The sequence below is a fragment of the Corvus kubaryi genome, unplaced genomic scaffold (genome assembly GCF_017639235.1).
Source record: "Corvus kubaryi isolate FWS band 111438036 unplaced genomic scaffold, C.kubaryi_AGA036_p1.0 37392, whole genome shotgun sequence".
Classification (NCBI taxonomy): Eukaryota; Metazoa; Chordata; class Aves; order Passeriformes; family Corvidae; genus Corvus; species Corvus kubaryi.
Window position 1 is genome coordinate 10,744,398 of NW_024581131.1, and position 25,692 is coordinate 10,770,089.

Below are 25,692 nucleotides of genomic sequence, written 5' to 3' on the forward strand. Positions count from 1 at the left end.
TTATTAATGACAATAATATATTCAATACTTGGAAACCACTCTGCTTTTTTTTATGACATACTATATCTTCTCCATTAGACTGCTGTACTTCTGTTGTGCAGCAAGCAATTGAATTTGGTACTGCATATTTTGATTTGTGCTAACACCCCTATACACTAATTTTACTAATATGCCTTACATCTATTTATGTCATAAATCAAGTTGCACATGCATCTTTACTTTTTTGCAAAATATATTCATATGTCCTTGCTTCTGTATCATGAGTGGAGATTCATTTTGGGTTGATTTTTCTGCTGGCCTGGAAAAATTATATTTTTTTCAAGGTACTGTAAACATCTTCTTTCATGACATATCCCTTATGAAAAATGTTAAAAAACTTTGCTATGAAGTTTACCTAATTTTTAATGCAATTTTATTACGTACACTGTTCTCTGGAACTCTCTAACACTTAAAAGTATCTGGTAAGTTCTGTAGCAGCCAGTCTAACACCCACATGGACAGCCAAACGTACTTCCTTTTGCATTTAATATTGCAACTGCAGTTTAAATCGGAGCTCTGTGTAATTCTGAGAACAGTTAAATATGCCTGATTTCCATCCACACTCCATTAGCATGGGAGTAAACTGAAACTCAAAGTGATTGAGAGCAGCCCAGCAGAGTAGTACTTGGACTTTGTGGTGGTTGATGAAAAACTCACCATGAGCCAGCACTGGGCACTCACAGCCCAGAAAGCCAAACCATCTGAAGCAGCATGGCCAACAGGACAAAGGAGGTGATTGTCCTCCTCTATTCTGCTCTTGTGAGACTCCACTTGGAGTCTGCATCTAGTGCTGGTGTCCCCAACGTAAGAAGGACATGGAACTGTTGGAGCAATTCCAGAGGAGGCCACGAAATTGGTAAGAGGACTGGAGCACCTCCCCTACAAAGACAGGCTGAGAAAGTTTGGGCTGTTCAGCCTAGAGAAGAAAAGATTGCAGGGAGACCTCATAGCAACTTTCCAGTATCTGAAGGGAGCCTACAGGGAAACCAAAGAGGGACTCTGTCAGGAAATTACAAGGAGTAATGTGTATGAACTGAAAGAGGGAAAATTTAAGTTAGATAGTCAGAAGGCATTCTTTACTTTGAGTGGTGAGACACTGGAACAGGTTGCCCAGGGAGGTTGTGGATGCCCCAACCCTGGCAGTGTTCAAAGTCAGATTGGATAAGGCCTTGAATGACCTGGTCTAGTGGGAGGTGTTCCTTCCCATCGTGGGGGTGATTGGGACTGTATGAACTTTATGAACCATTCCAGCCCTTTACAACCTATGATTCTATGATACTGGGTAATGTGCCAAGAATCCTGCAGTGAGCTAGTAGTAAATCTGCTAAACTGAGAAATCCCCTCAGGTACACACTTCTGTGTTAAGCATCTTCTGATCTTAGCTGCTTAATCTGTTACAATGTTACTCCAGCTATTAAGATTCATCCAACAAAACTTGTCTGTATATGACGCATTTAAGCATGTTATACTAATATACTCTAATTATTCATTATGATTATATGTTTTAAATTTTAGAAGTATTTCTTTTGTGCAGTTATTTTAACCACTTGCTCGGTGACCAAAAGTTCTTAGTATTTACCTTTGTAGGCTATGATTTTCCAGAAAGTACAGCAATAGTTGACTTCCGTGTAGCCATGTGATTTGTACCGTAGCACTGGTATGAGCAAAAAGGAAGTAAGAAAGGCCAAAAGAATACATTTATTTGTGCCATTCTTTGTAGATGATTTAAGCCACTGCTTGAAAGAAGTTTATTCTCTCTCTGTATTAATGCTGCAGAGCACTAGCTGTGCATGTGGTGGTGTTTGCATGATGCAGCAAAGGTCACAGGATTGCTTCCACTCTTGAGTTTCTAGACTGTCAGCTAATCCAAAAAGGCTCAGAAACAGGTAAAAAAATGCCATTGGGTAGCAGAGATGCTGGAAATGTTTCCAAAAGTAGCCAGCAAGCCATGAGTATGAGCATGCTGTGCAATGACTTCTACCTCTCTGCTAGGAGCTCTGTCTGTCATGGGAGGCTCTGCCAGCTCACCCAGTGGGTGGTTCAGCACCAATGGTTGTCTCCTGTTGGGGGTTGGTCTGCAATTCTCTGCCATTTTAGGTATCGGCAACTGATTTCTGTCTTGCCAGAGCTAAAGAGTCCCATCAGCTATTCAGTTGAAGGATTTCATGCTGGTAGCTATTTACTTGCAGAGTACTGAGACATTTGGAGCTGACTGTGAGAATATTTCTCTCCTTTAATGCTCTGAAGAGTCTGACTGTCACACACTGCAAATCCAGAATACTCATGCAAGCTGAGAGACCACCTTGGCATGAATATAGCACAGGCTCACTTGTCGATGCTATGGAATAAAATTAAACATTTTGTTTCAATTTTGTATATGAAAAACTGTAATGATGACAAAGTGAAAACGTGTTTAAGTAATGCCATTAAACTCATACCTACTACATCTGGAATAAAATCTATCAATAAAAATCTATATTTCAAATTATTATAAGGCCTTTTGCTATTTGGTATTATATGTTTACAAGTTCAGTATTAAATTTACTAAGGAAATGGATGGCATTTTTCTTAATGACTGTGCAATACCTGAAATATCTCTGCTTCTCAGAGATTCAAAAGGTAATAACCCTCTATATTAGTCTCTCAAAAAATCAACACCCTACATTTAAGAAACCTTCAGCTCACATACAACAAAAAAACATACGGAAGCAATTTTTAGGAATAACATTGATTGTATATTCCCTTGTCTTTTTATAGCACATTAAGGTTAAAAGTGATCAGTTTAATTTCTCTCTACTGAATATTAATTAAGTAGTTCTAATGCCTATGGGAAATACAGAATTCAGTCTGACAACTGGGTTATCCAATGGAAACCTCATCTGCAAACAAGTAAAAAATCAGAATAGCTAAAAACAGCTGTATTATAGAATAAGAAACTGCACTTGGGGAAAAGAGGTCTAAGATTATATGTTCCAGTAGAAGAGATTTCCTCCCTTATTACTCCTCTTCAACCAAACTCAGTTAATTCCCTATTGTTTCCTCATCACAAAACCTGAAAATTACTAAGTACCTTTTTTCATAGTCGTGAATCTCTATCTTTTGAAAATAAAAGCAAGATACAATATTCTGAAAACAAAATCTGTCTGATTTCAAAACATTATAAGCCTTTTTCTAAAGCAACTCAAAACAGATAAAAAGATAACACTTTAAACATTGTTATAAAGGCCCACCATTCCTTAGTCTGCATAGGAATCATTAACATCAACAAAGTTTTTGTTCTTTTCAGGATCAAGGCTTTACTTTGTCTGACATTTTCAAATATTTTTGTGACATGACTACAGAGAGAAGTTCTCTCCCAGTTTCTTTTTCTGGGGTTGTTTTGTTGGTGTGTGCTACAGGTTCAGTTTCATGGCTGATTGGGATTAGTGAACACCAGCCTTCTGAGAGGGGCTTTAGGAACATCCTGCAAACTGAGTGGCAGATGGGAAAACATTTTTTGGCAGCACTGGCTTTCTAATTACTGCAAGAAGAACCCAGCATCATGTCTCTGCCCCAAGCAGCTGTACTTTAATTTGCGATGGAAAAAATCCAATCAGATCTGGTTTTCCCCCTCTCTTGACTCAATCCTGTCTTGTTTTATTTTTTAAAGTGATCACGGTATTTATTCGGTTTAATATTTTAAACTCACTTTCCCTGGGTTTTTTTCAAGGACTGATTGCCAAGAATTTCCCTGTGATGGGATTAGATAGACATTAGCCACTGCCAAGAACTTTCCTTTAGTATGATAAGATTATTTAGGGAACAAACTGTTGTCATGTTCCATCATCAAGAATTGGGATTCCAGGGGCAGACCAAACTGTTCAAGCTGTAAAGTTACAAGTGTTCCAGGGAAGACTCAAAGTGAGGGCAACAAGCGAGAAACTGATATTTCAGGGTAGTCAGTATGTAAAAGTATCTACTGTCTAGGCAGAAAGCTGTCATCAAACTCTCCAATTTATCATTTCAGATGTAAGTTAATGTACATATAAAAGGAATCAGAAAGCTTAGGTCTATGGCAAGTAGACAGGCTGATGATTCCTTTTCCCAGTTCTAGCAACCACCAGAGCTCCCATGATCTTAATTTGGTTTCTTTTAGACATATCATGCAGTCAGACAGCAGTTACATTCATAGCATCCTCATGCATCCAAAAGCATCACTTGCAATTAAAAATGGCTCTTGACATCTTCATATTAACCATGTGTGCTACTACCTCCTTGTCCTGGGTCCAGCCAGGACAGGCTTAATTTTTGCAGTAGCCAGGAGAAGGCATGGTCAGGACATGGAGGTTACTCTGTACTACCTCATGTCACTGCCAGTGCTGGGCTTCCCATGACGACCAAATTGTATATATGTGTGGTTTTGGGAAAGAACCACAAGAGTTTCATTTAGGTACAGCAGCAGTTGCAGTTATGTGTAAAGGGCCAATCAGAACAACACGTTAAGTGCAAATTTTCTTAGCATATTATATTGCAGAGTAGAATTTATTGTATAGACTCTATGTCTTTACCACTTGTTATATCCACATCAATTCACAAAGGGCCAGACTCTAAGCACCCATCAGCTGTGTAAACAAGCCCAGCAGACTTGTGATGTAAATGCTCACATTAAACTGAAGTTAAAACTCATTTTCTCTTAGACGTTAAGAATTTTAGAATTTTCTCTTAGATTTAATATTATGAGTTCTCAATTATTGTTTCACATTTTATTATTAGTTCATAAGGAGGCATATGCCCTCACAAAAGCTATTTTCTACTAGAAAAGTTGGCTGTAAACCAAAGAGAATGTGGTGAATAAATTTTGTGTGCCCTACAAAACGGCATACAGTTTAACTTTTAATTAGACGAAATTTATGTATGTTTTTTATTGCCTTTTCTTTTTCAAACAATTATGGAAATACAACACTTTTAAGACATTAGAGAAAGAAGATGGATGAATCCTGCTATCCATTCTGGGTTCCATTCTACTTTCCTAGCTCTTTCACCAAACTGATTTAATGCTGTCCACGTCATTAATTGTTGTCTTCCCTGATGGGGAAGATGTGTAGATTTTTTTGCCAGGAGAAAAAAGGAGGCGAATGGGACTTCATGCTTTTCAGTCTCCAGATAGGTGTTTATTAATTCTTATCTAAGGAGTACAAGCCACTGGCATGGCCTAGACATAGCACAGAGCAGAGAATGCAGCAAGAAGACAACTTATCAAGATCTCACAGCCTTTTTAAAGGTAAATTACCCAATGAAAGCTTAAAACGCAAGATCTTTTCACTTTTTTACCAATGTCCAACAAGTTCCTAAATCACGTAGACAGGAACTGCGGAATTCTGTATCCAATCATCCCAAACTACTTCTACTGCAGAATATGGAGTAGTAGAAGAAGAAAAAGGAGAAGGTTTAGAGAACAACAGCAATCCTCCATTTTGATGTTTTTTGCTTTTATCTATTTACTATGCAAATAGGCCTAAAAAGTCTAAATTTTTCACCCTGTGATAATCTCACATAGTATTCTATAATCTAATTCACACCATTGTAGATTCAAATTCTTCCCAGAAGCTAGGCAAATTTTCCCATGGACAAAGGCCAAAAACAGTACTGTCCAGGGGGGTAAAACCTTTCAAAACAGGCATTCTGGGTTCCCACACTGATTTTTATTAAAATACAATATTTCATCAAAAGCAGTTTCTCTACACTGTTTTTTGACTTAGAAGGACAGCAAGAACTGTCATTGTTTAAGATATATTAATATATCTAAGGCTTGAATAGCTTTGTTATTGCAATACCCAGGTAGTTCTGAAGCAAAGGTTCACCCATTCTGACCTACATATTAAATAAACCTATACAAGCACTGATTGAAAGATAACAAGTATTTCACATATTGATTCTCTAGTAAGAAGTTTATATTAACTGAACAAAAAGCATTTTTAGGGCTTATGTCTTAAAAGGTTGTTTGGTTGGTTTTTTACTAAAATGTTAGACTAGAGATAGAGATTTTATTTAAACTTATCATTAGTTTTGGACCACCTCATTCACTATTATTGTCCTGTTTTACTAAATGAAAAATTACTTCATTAAAGACAAAGCCAGGATACAATTAATCTACAAAAAAGCTGAAATCTGAAGTCCTGAAATACAGACTCAAGCATAGGCTAAAAAAAAACTTAAAGTGTCCAAACCAATCTTGTGCAAAGTCACAGCTGATGGGTTAATATCTTCTCAGTACAAACAATAAGAGTGCCTAATTTTCACCACCATTCCTAAATCCATATGTCCCCTTCCCTACATCAGCTAAATTGCTAATAGGAATGGCTAATAGGTAGATTATATTTTTTCACACAAGAAGTGTGTTTACTAATAGGGAGCATCATAAACATCATAGGAAAAACATTATGAGTAACTGAAAGTTAAGACAACTCATAGTCTCTCATAAACAGAATTTTGCTGTTTAAGAACCCATTAGGAAATAATTTTTTAAAATACGAATTCTTTTTCACAAATCATGTGGTTGATGTCAGTAACATTGCCTCTGTTGTTACCACTAAAATCAATGTATTTTCAAAGCACATTCTGACAAGACAGTAAAAAAAATTACTGTTATGTATTGTACCATAACACCCTTCCAGCTGTAAGCGATTAGGCCTAAAACTGCATTATACTTTGTTTTAAACCCTTGCTTGATGAACTTTCAAACAGTGTCAAAATGCAGCCCAAGGCAATGATTTGCCTATGTGAGGCAGCAGTTTTTCTGTTTCCTGCTCAGATTTGGTATTTTGCTTTATTTGAAAGTTCTCAGCAGTAGTAAATGGGAGCAGGTGTGTGCTCATCTTACTAGTTCTCTAAATATTTGGGATGTGTGATGACTGTTTAGCTTCATAGAGAGTGAAACAAATTTAAATATTAAAGAAAATAAAAAATCTGTTTTAGCTCTGGCTTTTATGGTCTCTTTATGGTCTAAATATAAATATATACTGACCTTGAATCTAAGATTCCTGAGTGATGGAATAGTATTTTCCTGAGAGCATACACAACACTCTGTTCCATTCTCATGACATTGACCACTCATCACTGGTGAGGAAAAGGTTAAAGTATGTTGTTGATGTTTATCTGTTAACATCTGTTATATCTACGTTATATGGGAGAATAAAAGATACAGCCTATATCAATTCTGCCCAATCTTTTATGAGATCATTCCATCACTCATTCAGCATATGTTGGATGCAGCATACAGTGCACCCAATATGTTGTAGCTGTATAACAGGTGAAAAGCACATTTACAGAGTCTGACTAACGGAAGAATCATACACTGCCCTCCTAGAAAACTAAGATTAACCAGGATTATACAGGATCAGGTGCAACATGCCCCTAGGAAAATATAGCATAATAAATGGCAGCCTCTGAGGTACCTGAAACTCATATTTGACAAGCATTGATTTACACAGAACTGTGAACCACATAGATTTCCATCTGGCAATTCCTGACTGTTATCTCTCCCTCTGTGCCAGAGATATCTATCAAAAAACCTGATAAGACAGTAGGAAGACTAAGGAAAAAAATTGTGTTGAATCCACAAATGATACTGTGGACCACAGATAATTGTACTAAAAATCTCAAAACAAAGGAATAGTCTAAACCAGGTACTACCCACACTACAGTAATTCTAAATTTGCACTGCAGTACTCATGGATTAAATTCAATGGGAAGAGTCCCTGATCTCTAAATCAGCATGTCTGTGTGAGTGTGATTGCACCTGCTTCAAGACCAACATGTGATCACTCTACAAAGTCATCAAGCCAAAGTGCAATTGAAACTGTCACACAGCAAGGCATGTATTATATATATGAAATGCTACATGGAACTTCAAATTTGCAAATCGCTAACAACTTAAGAAAAACAAAAAGCAGCCAAACAAAAAAGGTAAACCTGAGTACTGGTCAAAATCATTAATCATATCCACATCACTGGAAAGACATTTTGTGATAAGAAATGCTCTTTCTTGCAGGCAGTGAGAACATTATCACAGCCACGATGCAATGAAAGATCCTAAATTAGAAAAGAACTAGCTTAAATAAGTTTTGAAGATTCACCTATAAGAAGTATCAATTAAAACATTCATCCTTCCTCCACCCCCCGCTGAGTGGCACACAGGCATAGGCACACTCCAAGAGATCTGTGACAATAGTGACACATACAGAAGGCCATTCTTAGAAGGTGAATCCATGCAGAAGAGTGTGGCATCAATTGAGACAAGTCTCATAAAATTCTGAAGTTCAACAGTTGGAAAGAGACTGAGGGAAAAGAAGTAATTGTAGCATTTGGAGATTTGTCTTCTGACAATTTTGTTTCCAGTGCTATCAACTAGAAGATAACTCACTGCTTTTCTGTAGTTACAATTTTTTCATTAATTAAATTCTTCATTATGAGTGGTTGCAAATCAATCAGACAGATGTAGGTTTTGCAAGTATCAATGAATCTACCCTTTGGTGTGCAAGTTAGTCCTGTCCTCTTCTAGGAATAACGAACATTGATAGGAAGAGATGGAGAATAAGGAATTTACTTTTTTTAAGTGTGTGTGCAGGAAAAAGGAAAAGTTACAAGGAATAAAGGATATTTCTTAACTCAGAATAAAAATATGACATAAGATGCCTTCCATGAGAGATGCTTGAAAAGGCATGAAAGTATTTTTATTCAGCAGTCATTTCCCCGTGATTTTAAAGTTTTCATTGGGTTTTTAATAGACCATATTAAGTCTTAGATGGCCAAAGGTACTGAAATGGAGTCTTTCCTTAAAATCTCTTACATATTTAACCTACTTCTGAAGTTACATATATTATTAAAAGTTCAGAGCCTGGGAAGAAAAATACATTCTTTCTTCTCTAGGCATTTTTCCATCTTTCATTATGCTGCTTCTTTTCCATTTTATGTAAGATAGTAATTTGTGACTAACTGCTTTGGGATCTATTTCTTGATTCAAATCTCTGCTTTGTAATGTTATTCTAATTAGGAAACATTTGTGGCTAGGAAAGAGTAGCTGAGAGTAACTTTAGATTGAATATAAGCCAATGATATAAAAATAAATTACACTCAAGCCAAACTGTAGTAAGTCTCTAGGAAATATAATAAGTACATTAATGTTATTACTTGGTAGAAGCAGGAAATATGTAAGACATTATACATGCATGTACAAGTGTCTATCATTCTAAATAATTTGAATTGCATCCTATATATTAAAAGTCAGAATAACAAAAAGGAAACACAAAACTCTAAAATCAGCCTTATAGAAATTTTACTTACTAAGCACAGTACCCAGAACTTCATAAATAACTCAGATAATGTTTCCTATATAATATTAAATCCATATTTGTAAAGGTCTTCAGTGAATATTAGTTACAGACAAACAGGAATAGAATAATCTCTTGGAAAAGGAATCCTTTATGATTACCCAAGATTTGCAGATGATAACTTATAGCAACATCCTACTGGGTGCTTTGATGCAGTTTCCCTTGAGGCTGATGTAACATGAGGTTGCTTAATGAATGTAAAACTTTTCCTTTCTATCCCATAAGAAAATCAATTTCTCCATCTGTAAACTGTAGTGCATCTGTGCTGCAGCTGTTTATTGCCTCACAATACATATTGAAATTTAGAGTCAAATATGATGACAGAAGTAGTTTCAAATGAAATTAAAGAAAAGCAATACTACTTAGAATTAACTTTTTGTTTTCCAAAGACTTACTGGTCTGCCCTATTCATGAAAATACAGCCAAAGTACTTTTATGATCACATGGGTTGAGCCTCTGGCTGTTCATCAGATGGTTTTGTTACTGACTGCACATTATTTATCTAGTTAATGCTCACTGAGAAAGCAGATCACTGTATTTACCAGAATAAGGGAAATCCTCTGGATTTTTCTATCAGCTGTTGACTACACTATATTCTTCAGGTCTGTACTACTTTTTCTAATTAGAATACATTCATATAGTCCCATGTAAAATGCTAAGCAGACTGCTTGATGATTGATCAAAAGCTATACTCTCTTATACTCACCTATAATGAAGCAGCCTGTACAACTTGAAATGCAAGAATTTCCAAATGTAGCTATGATTCATTTTGAGAGATGAAACTCTACCAGGATCTTTATTGTGCCATCCTCTTGCTCTTTTCTTTGTGTCTGCTGAATTCCTATAATAATACTCACTTCTACATTACTTATTTTTAGGTACAAATAAAAACCCTGTCCAAATTCAAAAGAGATCTGTTTAGAATTAAACAATATTTGACTGTAGGAAATAAAGGTTGGAGGTCCACTATTAATAACTCTAAAGTGCTTTAAGTCTTACCTGTCTCAGCATGAATGGTTCAATAGGTTAAACCTTTCTTTTTTTATTATTTTTAAAAACAAATTGTAATCAACATTATGACTGATATTGATCATATTTGATGCCTGCCTGAAAGCTATTTCATGGGCATTTGCCTGTAAGGATGAGAGTAGCAGAAAGGAGTTTTCCATGTACATTTCTCTTTGTAACAGTCATTATTAAGCTGACATTGTTTCTGTTTCCTATATCTTGGTGCTATATCACTGCAAAAAAGAAACATTAAACATGCACTCTTTTCTTCAGAGGAATAAATTGCCAAGCAGTCAGAAACCTTTTTCTATTTAGTTTTAAAATTATTTTGTAAATACATCAAATTTAAGAGGAAAAAACTGTAGAGATTTTGGGCACTAGCTAGGCCACAAAGACTGGCTATCAAAGCCAATGCATGGCAATGCATCATTCTGGAGTGTGAGCACTGATAAATGGCACTGCTAGGAAAGGATATGATTCATAGCACAGTATTAACACTGTTGACATCATTCTACAGTTAGGTATTCATTTGCAAAGGTTGATATTTATCCCTCAAACCTGTCCAAATTCTCTGATCAAAACTGTTTGAACTCTGTCTCCATTTTCCCAGCACTGTCTGCAGGACACTACAGTTTTTACCAAGCAAAACACGGAAGATTGCACAAGAATCAGAAAAAGTGAGGGCTATTGCTCCTCCTAACATCTGATAATAAAATTAAAAGTAGAGAGCAATGTTCAAGTGTCCTCTAACTCTTTCACTGGTGGAATAATCAGTGTGCTCATATTATTCTTGCTCAGTGCTTTTCTAATCTGTTCCTAATAATATCTCTCAAGGAAGACTCCATGATCTCTCCAGACTGTTTATTGCAGGTATTGCTTCCCACAGAGTTAGAAAAAAACCCATTCTTCTACCTTGAAATACTGCCTACAGTTTAAGGGCAGATGGTTCTTTTCTCCTAGAACATTGCCTGACCACAATATCTCCACTCTTTTTTCCTTCTAGACCATTTCAGGACTTGCACTTTACATGTGGTATTATTTTCTTTCAGACAAAACCAATATTTAGAGTCTCTAATTGGACTAAAAATACTACTAAATGGTAACTGTTCTGGAAAAATGAAGATTGGGAAATAATGGAACTGAACAAAAGAGTAGAAAAAAGATTGACCAACACAAAATGTACGCAGGAAAATAGAATTGTGTGGTAACAAACCTAGAACTTGTTCCTTAATAGAGTTGGACAACTGCCTTCACCTTCCTTTAAATCTTTTCTAAAAATCAACTTGGTCAAACCCCCATATTTGTTAAATAGATGTTATTTAATTATAACTATATGATGAGGTCTTCAGATTCCATTTTGATTTGGAAATTAATTTGATATTAATTTTTGATAGGACCCTAGTAGACATGGTTTAGAGATAAATTATTACATTCAAAATAATTTCCTGTCTTTCCTAACAAAGAGTTTCTGATTTCAAATAACACTGTGCCCAATTATATTTTATATATATAATATTAAGGATAGAAAACAACATTTAATCTTTTAGCTGAGCTATTTAATTAATGATTTAACTCCAGTATCTCCTAATATTATAGTACTTATTTTGTATAGGAATTTTTCACAAGCAATTTTACAGCTATGTACTTCAAGCATCTGCAACAAACAGAAAAAGGAAAATATTTTTGGACTCTTTTCATAGAGAGATTATTTTTGACTGCTGTGACCTAAAATAATTTGTAAAATTATGTTAGTATGTAAAATTTGTCAAATTTAGACATGATTTAATTGTCACAGCTTGAAGAAAACAGTAAATATCTAGATATAATTACTTACTACAGTTAGAGATGTCTTGGATGTTTCTCTGAGATAATGAAAAGGAAGTCACAGTTTATCATCCCCCTTCAACTAAGTTGAAGAGAAATTCCTGCCAATTTATTTGTCACTCATATTCCACCAATCTGCAGATTGGAATCTCTAATTTTCAGAATATTTTTATCCCATACATACAACTGCATTGGTAGCAAACCCTACTATTGTACAGGACTATGTACAAATATTGGTTCATACAGAAAATGGTTTAAGATGAGGCACTTAGATCTTCTACCTCTGCATGCATTTTGTAATTACTTTTTTAAAGTTACCCCTTAATACATAACTATGAAAAAAGATTTTCTTCTGATTTGGGGTGGATACTGTTGCAAGAAAACAAAGTTATCACTTCTCACCTCCCTGAAAGCTCTGTGTAAACAGTTATGCACTCCACAGCTTGTTTCTGAATATGAAAAGCTCAAAATAAAAGGAATCTTACCCACAGAGGCTGAGAAAGAGAAACTTTGTGAACTTCAATTTCATGGTTCTTGCAACATGAAACTGCATGACTGGAGTATTTGAACTCCAAATTTTATCAAAATAAATAATCTTTTGAATCTGTTTCTATAAAATGATGGGTGTTCACAACAGATAATTCATTTATTTTATCTACCTCATCACTTTCTTAACTGTGAGATGTGCAACACACACTGAAGTTCTGCAAAGAATTGTATACGATTGAGGTCTCGATGTTCTCTTAGCAGGCAACTAGTGCGTGATTTAAGCATAAGCTAATGCAGTTCCTGTGGCTTTGAGACATTCTTCAGAATTAGCCTGGTGCCTTACTTCAGTTGTTTTGTTCAGGATTCTACTTACCCATTAGGTAATGAAGGGGCTCAAATACTGCAGAGAGTTTTAAATTTAGATATTTCTTATCTTTTGAAACGGAAACACTCTGTTTCTATCCTTATTCAAACATAATCAAGGATACAAAAAATATAGACAGAACTACTTGACTTGAACACTTGGTAAAAGGTGAATGTGACTGAGACATTATCTCTGGATGAGAAGAGAAAAGGAGCACATAGAAACAAAGAATATTTCAATCCAGCCTGAACTATGTATATGACTTTGTAGGGGAGATAGAAAACCCAAGACCCAACCAACCCACCAAAAAAACCCACAAAAAAACCCAAACCAAAGCAAAAACCAACCAAACAAAACCAAGCAAACAATAAGAACAACAACATAAAACACAAACTAAAACAAAGCAAACAAACAAAAGCAATGGTAACAACATTTCCCCCCAAAACACCAACCAACCAACCAACCAAACCAACCAAAAATATAATAAAAACCCCCAGCCCTGGAAATGGATTTTGGGACAAAATGCCAACTGACATTTTGGTGCTGTAAGCCCAGTGAACTTTTTCATTCCTCTTCTGATAAATAGCACTTGAATCCAAGTGCCCAGCTGTGAATTTTTCTCTAAAATGGAAAGGTCAAGAATATCCCATGACAACTATCTCAGTCTAAGATTAGCTAAAGACCACTTCATAAATCAATTTCATTGGATTTCATTATAAGCACACATTAAAAATGCACAGCAATTCCGTTATGCAGAGTAGGATGAGAATAGAGGCAAAACACCAGAGGTGAAGGATTACTCCTAGACACTAGAAGCATATGAGAAATAACAGAGGAGGAAAGGTTCAATGTTAGGAATACTTTGGTAGTGAGACAGCAGGCAATCTGCTGAGGTCAGACAAACATGTTGGCCTAGACTGACAGTAGAGACAAGGATGGCATAAGTTTGGAATGATGAATGAAGATGATCTAATGCAGCTTAAGGAATCTTTTCTGTCCAAGCTTGAGTCTTCCACCAGTGCCCATCTTCATTTAGTGAAGTGAGACACCACTGACAGGGGCATTACTGGATGAAATTTAACACAGCTATACAGCGCACTTTTGATCTTAACAAATAGAGGGAAACTCCAAGTTATAGAACCTTTTTATATCAAAGGTAACATATACAATCAAGGACTGTTGTTTTTCTGTGAGCCAGTTGATTACATTTCAATAGAGATACACAGCTGTCCTGCTAAATTGTCTCAGAAGCTGTTCAATTTACTTGCTACAACACACATGTCAAATACTTAATGTTCATGATCAATAGTTCTAAGTAAATTGCAGCTGAAAAAATTTTTTGCAGCAGCCTACTGCCTAAAATTAATTGGTAAAATGGTTTCCACTGAAAAGATAAAAGTTTGTTTAGAGTATCAGCTTGGCATTTTACTTTATTCTGCTGAAAAACATATATTTAACATTACGTGAACACAGTCAGCTGAATCATATCTGGCAGACCACACTGGGTGTACAGACAATGCAATACGAAATAAGTTGATGGGTTTCAGTGCACTTTGGCAGCCATGGTGGCATAAAAAATCCATTGGCATTGCCACTGTCTCTGTGAAATGGCCTTTCAGTATGTTTTCATCAGAGACCACATTCTCGCTGCTCAGTGTTGTGATGCTGATAGCTGCTTTCCTTTCTATTCCTCTCTGACACAAACAACTGCTATGTCACAGATGCTTGAAATTATATGTAGGGATTACAAAATGAACAAGAGAAAAATCAGAACAATATGCATATACTTTAATAGTACACATTAATAACTTAGCTACTAGGTAACAGAAGATATTGTTACCCAAGACCTTATTATAAAATAGATCAAATCTCAACACACTTCTTACATATCACTGTTGTATCACTAATGTCCATGGCATGTGTGAAGTAATGCCACTGATGTTGTTTTTATATTTTGTTTTATCAGAAAGAGCTTAGTAATGAACATTTTCATTTACAATACTTACGAAAAGCAGAGGTTTCTAGACAGATATTAAAACATACACTCAGAGAAACAGCAAACAAAATGCTAGCAGATGTCAAAAGATTAACTGAAGCAGGATGCCTGCGTAACCTATCAAAAATAAATCACACAATTTCTTAAACAGATATTTTAAATGGAATATAAAACACTGGAGTAGAGCCTTTTAAAATCTTAAGCTCACAATGGATTTGTGTACTTGTCAGCATTTTCATCGACAAATGGGACGGGGAGCTTGGAAAAGCATTCCAGGAGCCTTTTATTATTTTATTCTGTTATCAGTCTCACATAACAAGTTGAGACAGAGATGGTACAAAGCTCAGGTTGTCCTAGAAGTCCAAAGACTTCCTGGTTACAAATCACTTCTAAAAGCTTCTCAGCCAATAGCATGCTTCTAAAAGTTCCATACAACTGTTTTAACCCATCTTAAACAGCACATGTACATCTGTTGTACACAATACTCACTTGTTATACCTTACATTATAATACACAGTATTCCATTATTAAGCTTAAACTTATCTATCTTGCTAAGCATATTTTTTGCAACTTCTAAACCTATCTCAGCCAAACCTAGAAACTCTAACCATTGTTTTAATGTCCTTGCTTACTGTATAACTGAATCTTCTTCTGTATAATTGTATCTTCTTCTAGTTTTCACAACCAAAGCTGATCTCTAAACTCTTCTGCTTTATTCCTGAATCCTGCTTTTTTCTCACACCTAAAGCTCTTCTACCTCTGTGTTTCCCCACATGTACTATTTTCTTTCATATTAGCAAAGGATGTCAGTATTTCTGCTAAAATGACATACTGTGAGTAGTATAAAAATTTTACTTATGTTGTCATTAGGCTTCAGACTTAAGATCTCAATTAAATCGCAGCAGCCATTCACAGTCTCAAAGTCCATAAGCTATTTGCACAAACTCAGGAGGTCAATGAAATAAAAGAAAGGATAAATTTTCGCAAGGATAAGTCTTTGCTTTTTAAATTCCCATGTGGCTAGCAAAGTGGCTAGTTTTAAAATAAGTGACCAAACGTAACATCAGTTTATATGTAGCTTTTATTCTGAAAAAAGGCAGTGCTCTGATTTTTCAAGTCATAGTATTTTTAAGAAGAAATCTCTAACAAAGCAGAACATTGGACTAGATATGTTTTTACATGATTTTTCCATATGCTCAGTATTCATTCAGTTCTGGTATGTCATCTTAAAAACTATCATAAAATCAAAGATGACAGAGGTGAGGATAATAACTTTGATAGGAAAGAGATACCGTACAAGGAATGACTAAATAAAGCTTTTCAATTTGGAAAAGAAACAGCTGGAATGGGCTGTGTCCTAGATGTCTACAAATCATAAAAGGAAAGCAGAAAATAAAGACAGCAGCACAGGAACTAGAGGGCTGTCTGTGAAATTGGAAACTGTCCAGATATACAAGGGTAATGATCTTTCTTTGTAGGTCCTGATCAAAGTATTTGAATAAGAGTCAGCCTAATCAGTATGGCATTTCTCTGGTTCCATGGCACATGAAGTGAGAGGATTGCTCATTTTGTCATGTAAAGCTAGTTGCTTTTTAGTAGTTCAGATTTTCTCCACAGACTATCTGGAAATAAGGCAACTTTATAACCTCTTATCGTTTTTCAAACAATAAGTTCATACATTATTTTTCCTTTTAATAGTCATATAAATAGAACCTTAATGACTCCACCTATATCTTTGCTGGAGAAAGGCATTTTCACATACTTAATTCTCTGATCAGAAGAGCATTTAAAAATACCTTTTTACAATATGTCTGTATTGAAGATTAACCCAGCATGATCATCTTGAAAATTTAGTGTGCATGCTGGCTTTTTTTAACACATTCTTTTTGTTGTGATACTTCAAGTAGGATAGCATCATATAGGGTTTCTGTCTTCAACATAATAAAATCCTTAATTAATTCAGGGGATATCTCGGTTTAACTGTCAATTTGGTGCCTTTTTTTTCGTCATACTTACATCTTCTGTAACGTATTTTTCCCAAATGTATCCATATTCTTGCAGGCCCACTGCAGTGCTTCCACTTGTATGGTGTAGAAACAGAAGTGTTCCATGTCAGCCTGTTATCTTTATAAAGCTTCATATCTGGAGGCTATTGTCATATAGATGTTCCTAAAATACAAGTTTGCAGCTTAGCTAAGGATAGAAAAATAACTGGTATCATGCTTTTATTTCCTTCAAATAAAAATGACTTAATTAACTAACTGAACAGCAGGGTTGAAGGCAAAATATGATTAAAATGTGCTGATTCTATCCTTCCCTCACTTCTTGTTAAGACTCTAAAACTTACAGGGTTCCTTGGGGCAAGAGCCATGTCTCTGTTTATTCTGTAAAATGCTTAGGAGGAACCTAAAAAAAAATTACAGCTTACAATTCTTCTCAAGCATTTCCTTCATTGTGTTTATACTGACATTTTAAGAATATTTAATTCTCTCACTTGGAGGTTTGTAGGTAGAAAAATGCTGTTAGCAAGGATTTTCTTGCTATTTTCTAAGTCTGTGAGAGACTTTTCTCACAGAAGAGGTAGCAGGGATGTAAACAACCAAGTTACCTGCAACCTTGAAAAGTCTTGTTTATGGTAGAGTAGAAAAATATTTTGACAATGGATGTTTTAGGATTTTAGCCAATCACTCCAAGGGGTGGCTGATCCTTGGTCCAATTAGACTATGAAGACAAAAGTCTATAAAAGAGTTTGTAAAATAATTAAATAAATCAATCTTGCTGCACAATTCCTCCCTGCTGGATCTTCTCTCCTCCTCCTCCTTATGGCTGCAGGACACGGTGATATACCATAGGAACCAGGCCTGCGGTAATAGAGGTTTTCAGTAATTCACTTAGGAAAGAAACAGATGTACACAAATGCAGTGAGTGGCTGGGAGAGGCCCGTGAACCTATTTAAAAAAAAAGTGCCTAGAATTTTCAGAAGCCTGACCTTTCCCAGTATGGTTAGTCAACCACATAACATTAATGTAGAAACAACTTTAGATATTAAGCAAATGAAAACACGTGCTTAGCATGGCAAATAACAAGAATGCAAAATCATATCCTACAGGATGCTCCTGTGTTGCAGGAGACCAAAAGCTCGATGGAGCCTGGGGAAAGTTTTGAAAACTCCATCTCTGTCTGAGTCCTTACTTCGGCATGTACTGCTGGGATGTGTTGTCTTCAATTTGCATAAGAAACAAGTGATGTTATAGACCTGCATATTTGCAGTTTCCCTTGACAGCAATCTTGCATAAACTCGTGGAGTGCATGCAATGTGGAACATGGTGAATTTCTTTAGAATCATTTGTCTTAGAGAACTGGAATGATTTATCTCCTAACTTCAACATACCCTTTTTTAACAACCTCAGCAGACTTTTTTCTGTATCAATATTATTCACACAAACAGTGGTTCCATTGATGCTTTGCAAAACGTGCTGTCAGTTTTAGAAGTCCAGCAGAGGAAAAAATTTTTTGGTGCATGCATCTGTCTGTCTGTGTTTTTTATCTTCTTTCAAAGGCAACAAGACTCACATTACAGGAATCATGAAAAATAACTATCACATAAGTAAGTTCTTTCTATATTTGTTTACAGTGCTCAAGGGTAAGTTTTACATGTTTCTTAGATTTGACCCGCCCTGCCAACACTGTTTGTTGCCTCGTGGTTCAGAGCTGTACAAGCATGTATGGAAACCGTTGTATCTGCTTCCTTAAACTCGGGGTGGCACACAGTGTTTATGTCATTCAGGCAGAAGAAATTAAGAACCCGGTAGCATTTAGTTTGTATTTTTTTATCCTTTTGAAGCAAATGAAAGGAAAAAGGGATCAAAAAATGTTCAATTATATACTTTTTGAAAAGCAAAAAACCCTAAGCAATAATATTCATTGAAAGGCCTGCTTTTATTGCTTGTGTTGTCCATATCTCCAGTGGAAAAATATTAAATGAGTAGAAATTTTGCCTGTAGCAACCAATTTTTGCAATGTTTTACTTGAAATGGTTCTTATAAACAGAGTATAGATATATGTAGATATATAGTATATATATATATACTATATATCTACATATATAGATATATAGTATATATATATAGATATATAGTATAACATATGTTATATGTTATATAACACCAATACAATTTGAGAGGTGTTTTAAATAAAAAGGTTTAAGTGCCATAACAGTTTATCTGCAGTCACGAGGAAAATAACTCATGTTCCCTTTTAGACCCTGTGTTGTAAAAGTAACTTGTTTCTTCTTGGTTAGTATATGGACATCTACTTCCTAGTTCCATAAATATCTTAAAAAGCACAGATGTAGATTTAATATCAATTCAGTAAGAACTGAAGTATAAGAACTTTTTCAAGATTATATTTGATTTATGTGGCAAGACTTTGGTAGGAGGGGTGCAGTGGGGCTGCCAGGGTGGCTTCAGTGCTTTCTGTGTCAGTCAGGATCAGTTCCCCCATTTAGGTCTCCAAAGCTGAACCTATCGGTGATGCTGGTGGTGCCCCTGTGATAACTCATTTAAGAAAGGGTAAAAAATGCTGCCCAGCAGCTGTGGGAGAAAGGTGTGAGGAAAAAATATGAGAGAAACAGCCCTGCAGACACCAAGTCAGTGAAGGAGAAGAAGGAGAAGGTGCTTCAGGTGCCAGAGCAGAGATTCCCCTTGCAGCCTGTGGAGAAGACCATGGTGAGGCAGCTGTGCCACTGCAGCCCATAGAGGTCCACAGGGGAGCAGACAAGCATGCTGCAGTACATGGAGGATCCACACTGCAGCAGGTGGGCATGACTGATTGAAGCTGAAGCCCACATCAAAACAGGCTTCTGGAATCAGCTGCAGCCCATGGAGAGGAGCCCACATAGCTCTCTGGCCCAGAGAGCATCCATGCTGGAACAGGGCATTGCTCATAAACAGTGCTTTGTGGAAAGGACTCATGCTGGTACAGTTCTTGAAGAAAGATCCACACTGGAGCACTTTGTGAAGGACTGCATCCTGTGGGAGGGAATCCACACTGAAGCAGGGAAGGGCATGTGGAAGAAAGAATGGCAAAGAATGTTATGAACCGACTCTAGCCCCTATTCCCCATGCCACTGAGCCACTTGGGGCTTGAGCAAATAGAAGAGTTGGGAATAAGGGAGTGAAGTTGAGCCTAGGGAGAAGAAGATTAAAAAGTGGGTTTAGTTTGGTCACTAAATTGAACTGATTTTTCCCAAGTCAAGTCAAGTCTTTTTAACCTGGGTTAGTGGTAACTGATCTCACTGTCCCTATAATGAACAATGAGCTTTTCCTTATTTTCCTCCTCCCCCCTCCCCCCCCATTGAGGGGGAGTGATAGAGTGGCTTGAGGGGGTGTCTGGCACCCAACCAAGGTTAACCCACTAGAAAGAAAAGAAAAATTAACTTTTTTTTCCTAAAGTAGAGTTTGGTGCCATAAAAACTGGTCCTGCTATAATTTTTATTTAGGCTAATACATCCCTATCTGCCTCCCACTGTTTACATTTATTTAGTCTAAACAGACTATGCCCAGACTATGAATTGATTCCATCCATCCCATAACTCTTCTGCCATAGCCTCAGGGAAGACAGAGAACAACTATTAAAGCAACACTTTACATTGACAGCCAAATAAATACTTGTCATTGCAAAAGTGCACGGCCTTTGCACTGCTGTTCCCTTTGACTCAATCCCCATTTTATCTACACTGCTCACGAGAAAGATCTAAAATATTGTGTCTAGACTCAGCCATGAGAAAGATAAAGCAGGAAGAAAAGTTTCTGCTTGCAAGAATCTTCTCTGTCAATGACTTGTCATTCTCAGTAGGCTGCTGCAGAAAATCAAGGGAGGAATTACTAAACCTCTGTATTTAGAAAATCACCTTTACTTTTAAGCTCAGGAATGTTTGGAACATGATAACATTAAAAATACCAAGATGAGCAACAGCAATAATAAGCTGCTGCAATGACCAGCAAAAGTGTTGACAAATCTCTCATTTCTATCAGAAGTCTTTAAGACAGACTTTGCAATAAAGTGATCAAAGAAGTATCCTAGTTTTCTTTTTATGATCCAGAGTAATGATCTCGCTCAAAAAAGAAAAGGAAAAATGTGATTTTACTTTTCAAAATAATGTATTTTCAAATTGAAAGCACTAGATCTGGGATAAGGAATCAGTGAAAAAATTAGCTATTTGATTTGACAAGACATTGAAGGAAATTCCAATCAACATATAACTTGAAGCTCATTGTTTATAAGAAAAGAGCAAGTCATAAGCTGGATACAGTCAATGACACCTAGTTCAAACCTCTTAAGGAGAAAAGCCCAGCAACAGTGTTATCTGTTATCTAACACAAGTGGAATGCTGCATTCTTGGCAAAAATTTAACTTGATAGTGTTTTTCCCTCCGATATGCTTCATACCCCATCTGGTCACTGGATAACCTTCCTCTTTCTTATTTCTTTATTTCTGTGTTCTACACAAAACTTCCTTAAAATCAGCTACTGTTAAATGAGCTGCTAGTTTTTTCCTCAATATAGTATTTTCATTTGTACTGCCACCTTAATTTATGTTTCAGTTAATCTGTTCTGAGTACTTACATTCCTTCCTGTCACATGTATTTACTATCTCTTTGGCAGCTAACTGCAACCACAATCATGTCCATTGACTATGTTATCACATGTTATTGTCTGTAAGTGATTGACAATCACAGAATCAAGTCAGCACAGGGAAAGAGTCCCAAACTCCTGACTGGGACACAGCATGTAAGAAAGCTGACCTCTCACACAGAGTATGCAACACTGAAAAAAGTCTGTTCTCTAATTATATCTTTCTCTTGCAGGAAGAACACTAAATATAAGTAGGAAGTGGTCAGAATAGCTCATCAAAGGAGGGTCTGAGTCCCTCCTGTTATTTGTGTTTATAGGAGATACCTCTCAGTTCTTGATCTAGCAACTTGAAAACTCAATGCCTCTATTTCAAACTTTTTTTAAAGTACAGCCTTATTAGTTCCGCGTTTCTCCCAGTTTTACAGTGCTTCTGTACAGAGAGTGCAGAAGACTTTCTTTATATCCCCACCATTTCTGTAAAGAAATCATGGTCAGAGTAAAATTTGAAGAAACTAGTTGATTCCCAAAGCTAAATATTTTTTGAAAGCCGAATTATTCCTTTGAAATGGATCAGCAACAAGGATTTCGGCATAAAATCATGAATAGTTTTCATAAGGAGACCAATTTGATGTTTGTTCCTCCCATAAACATTACCAAGATAGTCACCAAAGGGCAAGAAGGTAATGTTCTTTTTGCAGCCTGGCAATGCACTCTGAAAACAGAAGTGTATGATGCAAAGTATAGGGTGTTTCAACTAATGCTATTGCAGGGACTAGGTGGGCAGCAATTCCATAAAAAACAATCTATTGATTATGGTGGTTCAGATGTGGACCATGGGCCAACAGTATCATGATACTGCAAAGCCTAATAATACTACGAGGAAGTTTAAACAGACATAATATGTTACATGTATGAAGTAATGATTTGAACCCTATCTTTATAAAGCTGTCCTTTCCAAGAGCCCTGTCTAATTCTGCATAATAGATTTTAAGAAGAAAGTAGATATGGGGAGAAGACAAAGGCCATTGAAAATAATCCTAAGTACAGTAGCTGAACCTGTGATGAGAGAAATGGAATATGAGCCCATCCCTGAGTGTGAGGTGACTGTACATAAAGAGTTAACAAGGGAGACTATGCTGGTGATAGATGTTCCAAAGATAAGCAGAGTAAGCATGGTTTAGTCTGCTTGCAGACCATGAGAGGCTTCAAAGAACAAGAAGAACATGTCTCATGAGTGATTTAGGCCCTGCCTTCTGACAGTGAGGAGAGACAATGTTCTCCAAGGTGCTTACAACCTCTTTCCTATGTTTTCTCTAATTTTCACAGAATGAGTTCTTTGTTTATAAATGCATTCCATTATTAACTTATTTACTACATTACTTTCTTCTGAATTCTAAAGACTATACTGGGCCATTGCAGCAGTGCCTATTTTGTACCCAATGCACACTAGGTATTTCTCTTTCTTAGACATGTAAACTGAGCCTTTAAGAAGAGCTGATCTCGTTCTGCTTCAAGTTCTGCCTCTTGTAAAATCAGTAAGTGGTATGTTAACAAGCCACTTTTAATGGAGAATTAGACTTCTTTAGTCTCTACACATCTCCACTAATGTTCCATTTTTCATTTGTACGTTTTGATGATTCAGTGCTTAAATATGTTACCATTTCTTTAGCCAAAATGGCTTTTTATGCCAGACAAGTGTTGGTATATTCATACTCTTCTGATGGATGTTAAGCCACACTCTGCTGAACCTCCTAATTGATTTGGTGAAGCAACTGAAGTGCAGCTGCTGACTTTGAAAAAACATGTATTCAGCTTCTAAGAATATCCAGGAGAGGACAATTCTATTACCAATCTGACTGCAATTAAAACTCTTTGATGTATCTCTCTGTACTTTTGACATTATAGTTTGGGTTTTCAGAAGTATATCAGCAGTACTAAAAGCTTTGACACCTCAACCAGTTTGCATCCTCAGTCCATTGATCCTTTCATTATTGACAAATCTATCTGCTAGTGTGAGATACTTATGTTCTGTCAGCTACCACATTAATAAACAAAACTGCTGGAATAATGAAGAAAGAAATTCAAATAAGGAAATAAATAACACCTGGATTTTCTATGAAGCTGGATAGCGCAAGATTTTATTACTTTGCAGAGACTTTACAGATCAAGATTAACAGGCAGAACAATGTCAATGCAGTTGAAGCGGGTATCTGCTAGAGACTTTCTAATCGGGAAAAAATGAAGAAATTAAAAAATAAATACCTTCTTAAAAGTTCTCCAGCTGTGAATTCATTTGTGAGTCGTCAAAATATTGACTGTTTCTCCTGGCAATTCCCACTGGAAATATGGTCAGTAGACCAGCTGGATCAAAAATTAAATTTAGTCAATTTAATTTTTATGCAGTCAGCATGGGTATATGAAGGGGAAATCATACTTAACCGAATGGAATAAAGAAGTGTTCTACATCAGATTACTCCCTAAATACACTAAATCTCTTCAGTTTGATCAAACCATACTCTGTGTTTTTAAGTTATGGCATTTCTAAATTATATCATCGACCCCTTGCCAGTGCCATCAATAGTGTAGAAAGTTAATGTTGGAGTATCTCAGATACGTCCATTGAACTTTTACTTTTAAAAAAAAATCGCATTATACCTTCTTGAAATTTTAGTTACAGGAAAAGCTTAGATTATCTCTTCTGTGTTACACTCAATTGGTCTTTGAATCTCAGCTGGATCACTTAAGTTTTGTATCAATCTGCCTGAAAAACCTGTGACAAATATGCAAAACAATAACTGTAGGTAGAGCAGAAGCTTCTATTTCAATTTTTTTGATTTAAATTATACTAATTTTATCAATAGAAGATCTGATGTGTTTAAAAAAGCACTGATAAAAATATTTCTTGAAAGAAAAATAGTTTAAAAATGGTTATTCATATTTTATTATTTATATCATGCCAGAATGAGTAAAGTAGGTGTTCAGTGAGATGGAGCTAGCCAAATACACTATGTATATTCAGTTTCACTTTCAGACAAGTTTGTAAGATTACTAAAATTTGATTCAAAGTGAAGCAGGAAGTTAAAAATCTCCCTACTTTTATTCATGGTTCAAGCAAAGTGGGAAGCACTTCAATTTATAATAGATTTTGTGAGCAATGGCCCACATCTTCATTTATTTTTTAACGAGTCAAAATTTTGGTGGTTACATACCTTGACAGAATTCTTTTAAAGATTCATGGACTTTAGTGCGCTAAGAATTCTTCAGCTAAATCATCTCCTGCCTTGAATACCCAAAAATTAGTCAATGGGTTATATATTACAAGAATGTATTGGTAATTTTTAGAGAGGAGTAATCTGTATTCTGTGCTATGTGATGTCCTTCTAAGTAACATGACTCTGGCTCTGCTAATATATTCAAATCCATAAAAGTAGTCAGAGATCCTTTGAAAAGATCTGTCAGAGATCTTTTTAGTAGTTTACATGAAATGAACTAGTTCCTCAGGCATTCTCATAAAAATTGCTACCAAAAGTGACATCCTTCTGAATGTGCACCACTGCTACTTAGAGCAGATCCCTGGAGGCTGAAAGTTCAGACAAATGGTGCTGCAGTTCAAATGAAACCTTCACTAATTCTGTCTGTTCTGTGGTGTTCAGCAAAGCAGTGCTTAGAGCTCAGAGTTTTCAAGGTCATCAGTTTGGCACCATTAGGACAGAATTGAAAAACATCATCCTATATACATAAGAAGGCACAGTTGTAATGTCCTGTAGGTATGACAAATGTTCTCAGTACTCTTTAGACTTTTAAGACCTTTATATAATCTGTATTAAAATTTTTGCTTGTATTATTTCAGACAAAGAGATCAATATCACCTAGTGTACACAAGGTTATTTCGTAACCTCTCAGTGTGTTTGAGGTTTATTGAATGCCCAAGAACATACATATACGTACATGATCTGGTAACATCAACTG

At 36.0% G+C, this 25,692-nt stretch overlaps 1 long non-coding RNA gene across 1 annotated transcript; it reads right to left on the reverse strand.

Moving 5' to 3' along the window:
• Nucleotides 1-5,509: 5,509 nt before the first annotated feature.
• LOC121669630 lies at nt 5,510-25,355 on the reverse strand. Its single transcript, XR_006017825.1, has 3 exons — nt 25,344-25,355; nt 21,559-21,568; nt 5,510-5,579 (listed from the first exon to the last, which is right to left on the reverse strand). It is a non-coding gene; the product is annotated as an uncharacterized LOC121669630 (long non-coding RNA).
• Nucleotides 25,356-25,692: the final 337 nt, after the last annotated feature.